Source organism: Pseudonaja textilis, chromosome 1 (assembly GCF_049901715.1).
Source record: "Pseudonaja textilis isolate UNSWEBS1 chromosome 1, rPseTex1.2, whole genome shotgun sequence".
NCBI lineage: Eukaryota > Metazoa > Chordata > Lepidosauria > Squamata > Elapidae > Pseudonaja > Pseudonaja textilis.
This window is the reverse complement of record NC_141990.1, coordinates 89,591,021-89,605,919: the sequence shown is the minus strand read 5'-3', so window position 1 is coordinate 89,605,919 and position 14,899 is coordinate 89,591,021.

The following is a 14,899-nucleotide window of genomic DNA, read 5'->3' as shown; positions in this document are numbered from 1 at the left end:
ACATTCAACAAATCAAAGAATTCAAAAGTAGAACTGTTTAAACTAAACAGAGAATCTGAAACAGAAATGAATCTAAAAGTACCAGTAAAAGTGAGTTTTCTCTGATGTCTAATGATAGTATAGTGGGTAAGCAGATGGAAGAATCACTTGTTCTTAATTTAATGTAAACATTCCAGTTTATGTTTTTGAACCTTTAAAAAATATATGTGTTTAAAAGCCACATAGTAGAATCTTTAGCAATCAGGGAGACATTCTGTAATATTTCTATCTCATAAAGAAAAACTTGCAGCATAATGTCAGAATTACTTCTGGCTTCCTTTAATTTTCTCATATTATTTTCTCAGCTTCTTTGTATGTGAGTACCACAATCCTACTGTTTTAATCAACTGAGGTAGAATCACTATATCTCTAGCGCCCTCCAATGGTAAAATCTTGATTTTTTTCCCCCAAAGTAAAGATTTTGTTCCCAAATTGGTTCTAAGTCACCACTCTCTCCTTTTCATCAGAACTCTGCCAAACACCTTCCTAGACACGATTAACAAAATAATCTCCCCTTTAAAAACATTTTTCCTTTTTTCTCTCCATATAGAGCTTTCTCCATATATCTTTCTGATAGTCATCAGGCATGGTGGAATCTTCCTAAATTAAATAAATTATTCAGCCATAAGCAAGCCACAATCTACTTTTAACATTTCAATGCTGACTCCATGTATATATGCGGCCTTACAATTTTCTTTATTCTTACAATATTTATAACATCTTTCCCTTTTGTAACACTCATAACCAGAACATTTCAACAGGAAACAAAATCACAGAAATAATCAGGTTAATGTTCAAAATCTGGCAGATTCAATGCTAATATATAATAAAGCCTTACTGACTGCCACTGATATCTGTGATATGAAATGGTACATGGTTTATTATCTTATCACAGGTTGCTACACGTGTACATTCCTCTTAAAAACTCAAGCATGACATCCATTCTGTTCTGTACAGACATCTGCATACTCGAAATCCGGCAGCCCGGATTGGCTAAAGCGCACGGCCACCGGATTGGCTGAGTGCGCGGCACTGATTGGTCGTTCGGAATCGACCGCGATTGGCTGAGCCGATCACGGGCGATTCAAAACGACCCGATTGGCCGCAGCACTCAGCAGAAAGCCTTTTAAGCCGCGTTTCTTCCCCACTCTCCACACTTGTGCTTTTACCCCAATAAATGAGCTGAACCAAGTCACTGACTCGCGTCCTTTGTTCGTATGAGATATACGACACTGGCGACGAGGATGGGATCCTAACAAAATCCCACATCGCACGTGGCCCACGGAACCGCAACCGGCAACATGGCCAGCGGCAACGTGCCACCCGCTCCTTTCAACGCGGCTACCGAGGACTGGGAATCTTACATCGACAGATTCCTCATGTTCTTAGAGAGTAGCAATCTCAAGGACGCAAATGGACAGAGGAACGAGCCGTTTTTCTCACACACTGCGGCCCCGCGGTCTTCAAAATGGCAAAACCCTTGCCAAGCCGATCGATGTGAAGATCATGGACTGGGCCGATCTCGAACCCCTGCTGAGGAGCCACTACGCGCCCGCTGTGCCCACCCTCATTCGGCGGCACGAATTCTATCGCCACGACCAGAAGCTGGGTGAGAGCGTCAGCAAATTTGTGGCTGAACTCAGGGACCTCGGAGGGCTGTGCGGGTTTACCGACTTAGACGAGGCTCTGCGGGACCGCGTCGTCCTCGGTCTCCGGGACACCGTCCTGCAAAGCCGGATCATGGCGAAAGGCGACATCTCCCTCGCCGATGCCCTCGCAGAAGCCACAGCGGCGGAAGCAACCCGGAGATCAGCGGCCCAACTGAAGCAAACCGGCACCGCGGAACGGCCCGCCGCAGCCACAACACCCGAAAACCGGACCGACGACAATTACCGGGCGGCCACATCCACGCACCACGGCGACCTCGAGTCCCCCTCCGGATCGGAAGACGACGAGGAAGACGTCCATCGCCTGCAGACGGGACGAGACAGGCGCGAGCCACGGAACCGAAAATCGAAGTTCCAGTGTGCCGGCTGTGGGGGGGGAGCACCCAAGGTCAGAATGCCGTTTTTTCGACGCGATCTGCCGCCATTGCGACAAACGGGGACACATCGCCAAGGTCTGCCGTTTCAAGAGGAACCACAGCCCCCGCCACCGCGACACCACCCCCCGGAGACGCGAAAATGCCAGGCGCAACAACACCCCACCGAGGAACCGCGATCGGGACGGTGAGAGCCGCTGGAGCCTGGAATCGAGGAGCCGCCGCTTCCACGAAGGCCGCCAGCGCGAGGAAACCCACCAAACGGTCATCGTCGGCCATTCCTCCAACTGGGACGGCCGGAAAGTCCACGTGGAGGTCGAAATCGAGGACCGCCCCTGCAAAATGGAGGTCGACTCCGGATCGTACCTGTCCATGGTCGTGTGGCGGGAAATTAAGCGACTGGTACCTTCCATGAAGCGGCACGAGCTGGAGAACCAGACGCTCATCCTTAAGGATTACCAGGGGAATCGCATTCCCGTGGTAGGGACCGGCACTTCAAGGTTACATTCAAAGGGCGCACCGAAATACTTCCGCTAACCATCGTCGAGCGAGACCGCCCCAGCCTCTTGGGACTGCAATGGTTTGCGCCGCTGGGACTAGAAGTGACCGGAACCAACCACGTCGCCAAGGCGGACTGGGAGGAACAGCTCGTGCGCGAGTTCCAGGAGGTCTTCGACGGCAATCTAGGCAAGTACCGGGGCCCCCCAATATCGTTCAGCCTAGACCCCACCATTGCCCCCATCTGCCTCAAACCCCGGCGAGTGCCTTTCGCTCTCCGCCCAAAATCGATGAGCAATTAAACAAGCTCATCGAACAGGAGTCCTCGAAGCCACAGACCATGCCCGATGGGAGACCCCTATAGTCACCCGATAAAGCCAGACGGGTCTGTGAGAATCTGCGGGACTATAAGGCAACCCTGAACCGCGCGCTACAACAAAGCGCCTACCCCGTCCCAGTAGTACAACACCTCTTGCACTCACTGGGAGGGGGCAGGGTTTTCGCCAAACTCGACCTGGCCCAAGCCTATCAGCAATTGCCGGTCGATGAGGAAACCGCCGAGGCGCAGACAATAGTTACCCACCGGGGAGCATTCCGTTGCAAGAGGCTCCAATTCGGAGTCAGCGTAGCCCCGGGGGTATTTCAAAGCCTCATGGAAAGACTCCTCCGGGGCATAAAAGGGGTAGTGCCTTACTTCGACGATGTGTTGGTAGCCGGGGCTGACCAGAAACAATTAGAGGACCGCCTACGGGAAGTACTGAGGAGATTCCAAAGTGCGGGGCTCAAGGTTAAGAGAGAGAAGTGCCAACTGCACACAGCACGGGTCGAGTTCCTGGGGTACTTACTAGATCAGCATGGAATCCACCCCACCGAGGGCAAAATAAAAGCCGTTAAAGAAGCCCCGAAGCCCCGAAACAAAACGGAATTACAAGCATTCCTGGGGTTGATTAATTTCTACAATGTTTTCCTGCCCCAAAAGGCAACCGTGGCGGAGCCGTTGCATAGGCTGCTCGACAAGGCAGCCACCTGGACGTGGGGGAGACGAGAAGAGGACGCCTTCAACAGAACCAAGGACCTTCTCACATCAGACGCTGTCCTCATCCAGTACAGCGAGACACTCCCCATCACGGTAACGTGCGACGCATCCCCTTTCGGAGTAGGAGCCGTCCTCAGCCATACCCTCGCCGACAGAAAAGAAGCACCCATCGCCTTTTTCTCGAGGACCCTTTCAAAACCCGAACGAAACTACAGCCAATTGGATAAGGAGGCTCTAGCCATCGTCGCGGCCGTAAAGAAATTCCACGAATACCTTTACGGCAGGACCTTCACCATAATCACGGACCACAAACCGCTGCTGGGAATACTGGCAGGAGACCGGGCCACCCCAATCATCCTCTCTCCAAGGATGACAAGGTGGTCCGAATTTCTCGCCGCCTATAATTACCGGCTAATCCACCGCCCCGGTAAGACAATTCCGCACGCAGACGCCTCAGCCGCACACCACTGCCAACCCTGGACGCCAACCCAGCACCAACCACGTCAACCCTGAGCATCGAGACTTTACCCAACCTACCCCTGACCGCGTCAGACATTGCCCTAGCAACCAATAAAGACAAACGTCTGGCTCAGGTCCTGAGATGGGTGGGGAAAGGCTGGCCGGAAAAAGACGGGGACAGCGAGTTCAAAGCTTACCGGAACCGACAAACAGAACTGTCAATACAAAAAGGTTGCTTACTGTGGGGGGACAGGGTCGTAATCCCGGAAAAATTGCAAAAAGAGTCCTGAGCATGCTGCACGAAGGGCACCCGGCATCGTCAGGACAAAAGCCCTGGCCAGAAGCCACGCCTGGTGGCCAGGGATGGACAAGGAGATCGAAGCCTGGGTGGCCTCCTGCAAGCAGTGCCAGGAATCAAGACCAAACCCCCAGCCGCCCCAATCCGGGAGTGGGAAACCCCCAGGGGGCCATGGTCCCGAATCCACGTAGACTTCGCGGGACCAACCAGAGGACACACCTTCCTGGTAACCGTAGACGCTTACTCCAACTGGCTGGAGGTAAGCAACATGAAGACAACCACCACAGACTCCGTCATCAGACAACTCAGCAAACTCTTCGCAACCCACGGCCTCCCTGATGTCATCGTATCAGACAATGGGCCCCAGTTCACCGCACTACCATTCGAGAAATTCTTAGCAGAACGAGGGATCCGGCATGCACTAACGGCACCGGCGCACCCGGCGGCGAACGGTAGAGCGGAGAAAATGGTTCAATTTACAAAAAAGACCATTCAAAAGATCGAAACCGGGGACATACAGGACAAGATCAATCGGATGCTCCTAATCCAACACATAACCCCGAGTACCACAACGAACAAAAGCCCAGCGGAGCTACTAATGGGAAGAAAACTGCGATCCCTGCTCGACCGCCTGCACCCCACATACAACCCGGAAAGACCCCTGACTCCACCAGCAAACACAGAACATTCTCACCGGGAGACAAGGTCACGCAAGAAACCTCACCGGAGACCCCCTCTGGATACCGGCAACGATCACCCAAGCAACAGGCCCACTCTCGCACCGCCTCCAAACAACTGACGGACGAGCGTGGAAACGCCACATCAACCAACTGAGATCAAGAGCCACCACGGGAAACACAACCGACACGCAGACACCAGGTACAGAAGGAACCGGCAAGACACCAACCAAGAGGGGAGGGAAGGCCCCAAAGAACAAAAAGAACAAACCCACCCAAAAGGGAACCAGCAATACTCACCACCTGAAGAACCGGAGAGCGACCCACTCGAAGCCTCACCTGGAAGGAGCAGCCGAGCCAGCTCAACCGACCCCGGAAGCCCGAGCGGGAGCAGCCAAGCCAGCTCAACCAGCCCGGAAAAGCCGAGCGAGAGCAGCGAAGCCAGCAGCCCGACCAACCCGGGAAGACCAGGAGGGAGCCGCGGCGAGAGGCCGGACTCACCCTTCCAGGCGGTTCCATCAACGAGGCGGAGAGCGACAGGAGTCCCACCCGAACCGGCCGACAACCAGGAGACAACTGACCAGCGCAAGTCAAATCGGAAAATACGGAGCCCCGCCTACTTACAGGACTACGTCACGTAGGACCAAACCAAGAGGGGAGGGGTGTTCTGTACAGACATCTGCATACTCGAAATCCGGCAGCCCGGATTGGCTAAAGCGCACGGCCACGGATTGGCTGAGTGCGCGGCACTGATTGGTCGTTCGGAATCGACCGCGATTGGCTGAGCCGATCGCGGGCGATTCAAAATGACCCGATTGGCCGCAGCACTCAGCAGAAAGCCTTTTAAGCCGCGTTTCTTCCCCACTCTCCCCACTTGTGCTTTTACCCCAATAAATGAGCTGAACCAAGTCACTGACTCACGTCCTTTGTTCGTATGAGATATACGACACATTCATATTTTTTCTAGGTTAAACTATGGAAATTTATCTGAATCTTATTGTGGATCTAGGAATGAGTCGGCCATCTTGATCCCAGGGTAATCTAGAAAGAAGGACTAAAGGTGACATGATAGGATGTTCTGATATCTCAGGGGTTGCACAAAGAAGAGGGAGTCAAATATTTTCCAAAGCACCTGAGGGCAGGACAAGAAGCAATGGGTGGAAACTAATCAAGGAGAGAAGTGACCTAGAACTAAGGAGAAATTTCCTGACAGTTATAATGGTTAATCAATGGAACAAGTTGCCTCCAGAAGTTGTGAATTCTCCAACACTGGAAGTTTTTAAGAAGAGTTTAGACAACTATTTGTTTGAAATGGTATTGGGTTTCCTGTCTAAGTAGCGGGTTGGACTAGAAGACCTGTGAGGGCGGAGTCAAATGCATCATTAGTCTGGAGTATCTAGGACACTGAAGGATATCTAAGTCCAGTCCCTCCTTGATGTCCATTTATTCTTATCTGTGCCTTGACCATTATTAGTTGATCAGATACTTGCATAGTCTTCCAGGAATAAATTTGCAGTGCTTTTGAATTCCTGGTTTCCTGGTCCGGAAAATTATACACTGCTCAAAAAAATAAAGGGAACACAAAAATAAGACATCCTAGATCTGAATGAATGAAATATTCTTAATAAATACTTTGTTCATTACATAGTTGAATGTAGTTGACAACAAACTCACACAAAAATTAGCAATGGAAATCAAATTTAGCAACCAATGGAGGTCTGGATTTGGAGTTACACTCAAAATTAAAGTGGAAAAAAACACTACAGGCTGATCCAACTTTGATGTAATGTCCTTAAAACAAGTCAAAATGAGGCTCAGTAATGCATATGGCCTCCACGTGCCTGTATGACCTCCCTACGATGCCTGGGCACGCTCCTGATGAGGTGGCGGATGGTCTCCTGAGGGATCTCCTCCCACACCTGGACTAAAGCATCCCCCAATTCCTGGACAGTCTTGGTGCAACGTGGCCTTGGTGGATGGAGCAAGACATGAGATGTGCTCAATTGGATTCAGGTCTGGGGAACGGGCGGGCCAGTCCATAGCATCAATGCCTTCATCTTGCAGGAGCTGCTGACACACTCCAGCCACATGAGGTCTAGCATTGTCATGCATTAGGAGGAACCCAGGGCCAACTGCACCTGCATATGGTGTCACAGGGGGTCTGAGGATTTCATCTCGGTACCTAATGGCAGTCAGGCTACCTCTAGCGAGCACATGGAGGGCCCCCTAAAGAAATGCCATCCCACACCATTACTGACCCACTGCCAAACTGGTCATGCTGGAGGATGTTGCAGGCAGCAGAACGTTCTCCACAGCGTCTCCAGACCCTGTCACATCTGTCACATGTGCTCAATGTGAACCTGCTTTCATCTGTGAAGAGCACAGGGCGCCAGTGGTGAATTTGCCAATCTTGGTGTTCTCTGGCAAATGCCAAACATCCTGCAAGGTGTTGTAAGCACAACCCCCACCTGTGGACGTCGGGCCCTCATACCACTCTCATGGAGTCTGTTTCTGACCATTTGAGCAGCCACATGCACATTTGTGGCCCACTGGAGGTCATTTTGCAGGGCTCTGGCAGTGCTCCTCCTGTCCCTTCTTGCACAAAGGCAGAGGTAGCAGCCTGATGCTGGGTTGTTGTCCTCCTACAGCCTCCTCCACGTCTCCTGTAGTACAGGCCTGTCTCCTGGAAGCGCCTCCACGCTCTGGACACTATGCTGACAGACACAGCAAACCTTCTTGCCACAGCTCGCATTGATGTGCCATCCTAGATGAGCTGCACTACCTGAGCCACTTGTGTGGGTTGTAGACTCCGTCTCATGCTACCACTAGAGTGAAAGCACCACCAGCATTCAAAAGTGACCAAACCATCAGCCAGAAAGCATAGGAACTGAGAAGTGGTCTGTGGTCACCACCTGCAGAACCACTCCTTTATTGGGGATGTCTTGCTAACTGCCTATGCTTTCCACCTGTTGTCTATTCCATTTGCAGAACAGCATGTGAAATTGATTGTCAATCAGTATTGCTACCTAAGTGGACAGTTTGATTTCACAGAAGTGTGATTGACTTGGAGTTACATTGTGTTGTTTAAGTGTTCCCTTTATTTTTTTTTGAGCAGTGTAGCATAAATGAAAAAGAAATAATATTGAGTTTTGCTCTTCGTTTCAAAATATCACTGTAATAGGAAAACAAGACTGTCTGAAGAAAATCTAAACACTCAAATGTCTAAGCGGAAGATACCATGGCAACCAGATTGGTCATTTCAAACCACTTACGGTACATAAAGTTCCCTGTTGCAGGGAAGGAATACTAGTGAGCAAATATTTATTTCCTAAATTTGGGTTATGGTGAGAAATATAAATATTTTTCATGTTGCTTAGGATCAAAACATACAGTATCTGTTTTCAGGATTTGTTCAGTCATGTGAACAATGTACCCAATATTTAATAGCTACTTTCTAAAATAATGGATTTTTCTGTTACTTAAAAAACCGAACATCAAATTAGAAACTCCTTCTGCTAGGCTTCCTAAACACTTTGGCCCTAGGCCAAGTCCATTGATTAATTAGGTTAGATAAAAACAGGTCTGTCAAACAGGCAGCTCGCAGGCCAATGCCTCACGCACAGCCCATGCCCACCACGGCTCTTCAAAGCCAAAAAAACATCATGCTATGTCACGTGACGTGATCAGGTTTGACACCCATGGATTAGAAGATGAAAAACAGGTTACAAATTTTAATGACGTTTCTCTCTGCTGAATCTTTTTCTGACTCTTAACTTTATCACCATTCTATATTGTCATTCTCTATCAATTCTCCCTCACACATAAGAACATTTGTATATATGGGTACCAGCATTCCTATCATTTATTCACCAATTCATATAAAGATACAATAAGTATTTCAAAATTAGCAATGTTCCAGCTAATTCATGCCATCAGAATGGACCTCTCCCTTTGCTCCCTATTCTTCTCCTTCTTGTCTGCAAAAACATAGGGCTATTATTTCAATGTTGGTTGTGCTTCTTGCTTTGAACTCTATGCAGTATTTACTTAGAGGACAGCTATGTTGCAAACAGAGTGAGCTCCCATTACTTGTCCCAGCTTCTGCCAGCCTAGCAGTTCAAAAGCATGTAAAAATGCAAGTAGAAAAATAGGGACCACTTTGGTGGGAAGGTAACAGTGTTCTGTGTGCCTTCGGTGTTTCGTCATGCCAGCCAATGACCACAGTGACTGTCTTTGGACAGCGCTGGCTCTTCAGCTTTGTGATGGAGATGAACACTGCTCTCTAGAGCCAGAAACAACTATGTATGTAGAAGGGAACCTTTACCTTTACCTTGAACTTGCAAACACCCTGAGGTTCCCTCCTTGCAGCAGAGACACAACATTTCAGTAAAAAAGGAAATTTTCAAGAATGTGTTGCATGTGGCTGTGGAGAGGGTTAATCAGTATAATTGTATCCTGGTAAACATAATTAAAACAGTCAAGTTCAACTGTGACAATTTAACCAAGCAACAATATATCAACCTCACATAACCTCTTGATAGTTTAAATCAGGGGTGTCCAACCTTGACAACTTTAAGACTTGTGGACTTCAACTCCCAGAATTCCTCAGCCAGAAAAGCTGGCTGAGGAATTCTGGGAGTTGAAGTCCATAAGTCTTAAAATTGCCAAGGTTGGACACCCCTGGTTTAAATCTTTATGACTTCCTAAATAGAATTAAGAATACGGGCTCACTGGGGCAAGCATGAAGAAGCCAATTAAAACTATCTAGAATCAGACACATAAAGGCTATAAGGACAAGGGTGATTTATTAAGGAATTAACATGCTGTGATCAAAAGCAGGCATCTCTCAATTTTCTTTCCTTGTGGGAGAGGAAATGAAAAGGGCAGGGCGGGGGGAGCAATCAAACAGAGTAAAGGGAAGAGTTGAAGCATATCAGCATGAGAATCTCCAAGGGGAGCAAGGGGATAAATAAAGTCTCACGTCTATTAACATAATTATTGAAAAGCTGCAGCTTATATTCTTGCATCAGACATTGTGGTGCAAGTAGGAAATGTAAGGGTATGTGGGAATATGTATAAATGTCTCAGAAAACTTGAAATTAAATAGTCAAAAATTAAGATAGCTGTGCTAAAGGGTGAGAGGCCCAGTTCCCCATTCAACAATGGGATGATATTAATATGACTATTCTATTAAAACATTTCTGCAGCTTTTGAAATATAAAATGCTGGGGATGGCTTTTCTCAGAAATCAAAATATCTGATATGTTGCTGAACTTATGAAATCAAACCATTTATTTTTCTATACTAACTGCAATCACAACACAGTTCTTTTACAATTCCCACTCCCATCTGAAACGTTTCACAATACAGCCGATTAAAAAAAAGACAGATTTGGAAATACCATCTGCTGAAGTTGAACAATTATTCACACTTCCATTTATGTATTTTACCATAAGGTGGCAGCATTCATTCACAAAACAGTCATTTATAACCTATTTGCAAGGAGTTCTATCTCTGAAGCTAGAAATTTGTGTAACAAGAAAGTGAATGTATAGTGTGTACATAAGAAGTAGAACTATGTATTGATAAAATATAGATAGGTAGCAATATGTACCATCCATATCTATGCCTATATGCATCTCTCTCTCTCTCTCTCTCTTTCTCTCTCTCTCTCTCTGAGAGAGAGAGGGAGGGAGAGAGGAGGAGAGGGAGGAGAAGAAGAGGGAGGGAGAGGGGGGAGAGAAAAAGAGGGAGGGAGGAAGAAGGTAAGAGAGAGGGAGAGAAAGAGAGGGAGGGAGAGGGGAGAGAGAGAGAGAAAAGAGGGAGAGGGAGGGGAGGGAGGGGGAGAGAGATTTTAAACTTAAAAAAATTAGAGGAAGTTTGGTCTGAGAGAAAATGCTGGCCCAAGGTCATCCAGTCAGCTTTTATAACTAGGGCAGAACTTGAATTCACGGTCTCCCACTTTCTCATCTTAACCATAAGACTAAATGGTAAGATAGCACAAGAATCTGCAGTTTTACTTTATGCATGTGTTACATTGTAAGCTCTGAATTCTTGATAATTGTTCTTATTAATAATTTAAATTAGATTCCACTCCTGCTGTAGCAGGGAGGATAATTGATTTATTATATGCCATCATCATCATTATTATTCCATTCCATTCTTAGCAACCACACAAGAAGATTTTCTCCATGAAGATCTGTCACCTAACCTGGTCTTTCAACAGCAAATACATCTACATCTGTACTGTAAATGAGTCCATCCATTTGCTCTTCTCCTCCTCTTTCTCCTTCTCCTTTTTATCTTTCCCAGCATTAAAGCCTTCTCTAGGTCTTTACATGCGGCACCCAAAGGTGGAAGTGTGACACAACTCACTTAACTTTATTATTTAACTTAACTTTAACTTTATTATTTAACAGGCTTTACAGCCTTGCAGAGAATATCGACTTGAGTTGTAAGGAATAGCTGTTTTTATTCACAGTTATGTATATTACATAGCATGAATTATTATTTTAGGTATTTTTCCCCTTGACTCTATGGTGTAAGGCATACTGAATACTTTTTAATTATGTGATTTCATAATTAATGAACAGTTGACCTGTTAACATGAGGTAATATTCTTTAAAATGTAGTAGTTTTCTTGTACATCTGATTTTGACAAACTGAAGAAAATTTATGTTTCCCTGAAAGAATTAGCTACCTATCTTTAAGCAATATTAATTGAAATATTGTCTTTTATTACAGAATCATAACAGATGATAATTGACAAGATGAAGAAAAGCAAACTAAAATTCTTGGAATTAAAAGGTTCATTGGAAAAAAATCTCAATATATCTAGCAATCCTATAAAAGTAAAATATTGTTAACCATGGTTTTAAAATGGAATCCCTGCCTTCAAAAGCAATATGCTATTAATTACTGATGAGAGAGTTAAGCACCTACTTTGCTTATTAGTGAGAAAATCCAGAACAAAGAGAAAATAATGACCCTATAATTATCTATTAAGGCCTGCATTCCAATTACCAGCCTTCTGTGAGGTTCTAGCTTCTTTAAAACAAACCAAGAGTTTTGAAGACCTGAGAAATTAGGCAAAAAAGTAAAAAAGACTGATTCATTTTAAATTGAAATGGAAGAACCCTGGTCTTCACAAGAAAGTTTGCTTAATAATTTCTTTTTAATCTTGCTTTATGTATGAAGAACTGGATGGATAAAAACATTTTCAAAGGAAAAAAGACTCAATGCCAAGAAAAAATGGAAAAATATTAGGGATTACGTAAAGTTTTTTTTTTTAAAAAAATACTAATACTCTAAATAGGCAGGAATGGTAAATGCAGTCTTAGTTTTATTTAAATAAATAATTCACTTATTTTGTCACCTGCTCTCTATAATTCAGAGTGATGACCTGTGCATGAAAGCCTACCAGGTTTGAAATTCTTCTATCATCCTTTCCATGGAAGAAGAGTGGTCGCTTTCAAATAACTAACTGCATCGCAATCATAAATCCCTTCCCTTATTGCTAGTTACTATGGCACTATAGATCCAGCAATTTGCAATAACACAACATGGACTCTCAGCAATCCATTATTTTTCAGTATTCTTGAGAACTCTTTAAAAAATTGCATTATTTTGTTGAGTGTACAATAGTCATGGCCTCTTCAATTTCTTCAGTTTGTTCTTCAGGAAGAATTCATTAGGAGACATTTTTGATAGTTCTCATGTTTCTAATGCCACCAGTACCAGTCAACTATTAACAAAGGTTAGACAGTATGTGATTATCTCTCTTCTTTTAAAAAAATCCACTAAGCCAATTATCAGATTTTTCTTTCCATTCCAAGAAAATAATGGAAGTTCTGGTCTCATGCCATGGAGACAGATTATGTCACACTGCTTTACCAAAATAACTCTGACAAGACTTTTTGTAACATATATAAATGCACTACTTGAGACAAAAGGCTGCTTGTTCTGATTGGTCATCCATCGAGGTTAAATGCCAAGATAGAAAACTGACCTAATCAAATGTCTTTGTGTGTGAGTGTGTTTTGTGTGATGAAGACTTCTTTTCCCAAAGAAGAAATAAAACGAACAATTACAAATATATTATAAGAATTCATTGCCATTCAGCAGTTGTTGAGTTGAGCTGGGGTAATAATCCCCTTTCTAACCAAACTTTGCAGAAAAAAAATGTTTTTCCCAATATTTTAAAATGATTTTTCCAGAGAGTAAGTTTCCTATGGGAACAGAATCAAAATTTGATTTCTTTCTTTAAAACACCCAGAATATCTAAATACTTTCATTGTTGGAAACACAATAGATTTCTGAATATAATTAGGACAATATACTTGCCAAGATTTTAAAAGTTCTAAATAATAACTCTCTATTTGTAGCCACAGTAATACATATTCAATCTTTTCATTCTAGTAGAAAATAAATAGATCCAATCAGAAATCAGAAATAGAGAAATGCCTTTTTATTATAAGCAGCATTACGGTTTTATGGGATGCAGTCTATGCCATTAAAAAATTATCACTAGTTTTTCAATTTCTCTGAAATAGTGTAAGAGAAATTAACAAGAAATCTCTTTCTCTCTTTCTCCATATACATTATACATTTACATATACACATATACAAATGCATGTAAAAAATATAGGAGCCAATATTTTTATACCACTCCATAGGAAATCCAAAGGAATGCCTGAACAGCTTGAAATCCTAATTAGGGGAAAGGGGCAAATATTAAGGTAAATTGTATACCACCCAGAGTTGATTTGTGAGTGAGATGGGTCATCTCTAAATGTTTAGATAGATAGATAGATAGATAGATAGATAGATAGATAGATAGATAGATAAATTTTTGAATATCCATTTCAAACACAATCATGCCTTGGCAGAGTATATCTACTTACCTATAGGAAAAAGAACTATGGCTCTTAAAGAAGAAAAATAATTCACTTTTGTAAATTGCCAGATCTAAGAGAAATCCAGTTGAAGACACCCCCAATGCTTCTGAAAACCAGTGATCAGTTAAGAGTGCATCAGCACATATTAAATTTTTTCTGAATGCCAAATTATTATTAAATGAGAGCTGCTATGACCCAGAGGCAGAGAGGTATGTTACAGAAATATTGACATTTCAGTTGTTTTACAATTTGGTCCTTTACTTGGTCCTAATCAAAATAATTAGGCAGATTTTGAAGTATTTTCCAACTTTTGGGCTGGGAATTTGAATTCTAAATACCTAGAATTGGAAGGAACTTTTCATGCCATGAGGTCCAAAACTCGATTTGATGCTGGAGTCAATCACCCCAAGAACTTCCTACCTGAACTCATCATCTAGGAGCATCAGTTCTGTAGGTTACATTTTAAAAATGCTCTTATTTTTAGGAAGATTTTACATTCTTCAGTCAGGATCTGTCTTAAGTAGTAGTCTTTGACTTACTAAAAGTAAATCAAAATAGTAGTAGTCCTTGACACTTGGGACCAGAATGCCAGTTGTTGAACAAAGTGGTTGTTAAGCAAGATACCCACATGATATCGCTCAATGACCAGAATGCTAGCACTTCCAGTTGCAGTTATTTATAAAGTAGTAAAGGTGGGATAAAAATCAAACAAACAAACAAATAAATAAGACTTAATTTCCATAGAGGAAAGATATTTCCAGAAACATGTTCTCCCTGATTTAACTCCTTTGGAGTGACACACAATTAGTTGTATTTATATTGTGTTGTACTTCATCATTTACATGAGTTCCAGCTTTAAAAGTCATAAAATGCATCACTAGTAGATGTAAAATATTAAGCATAGCCACTAAACCTGTACATCTGATACCTTTTCCCAAAGAGCAACAATTATGA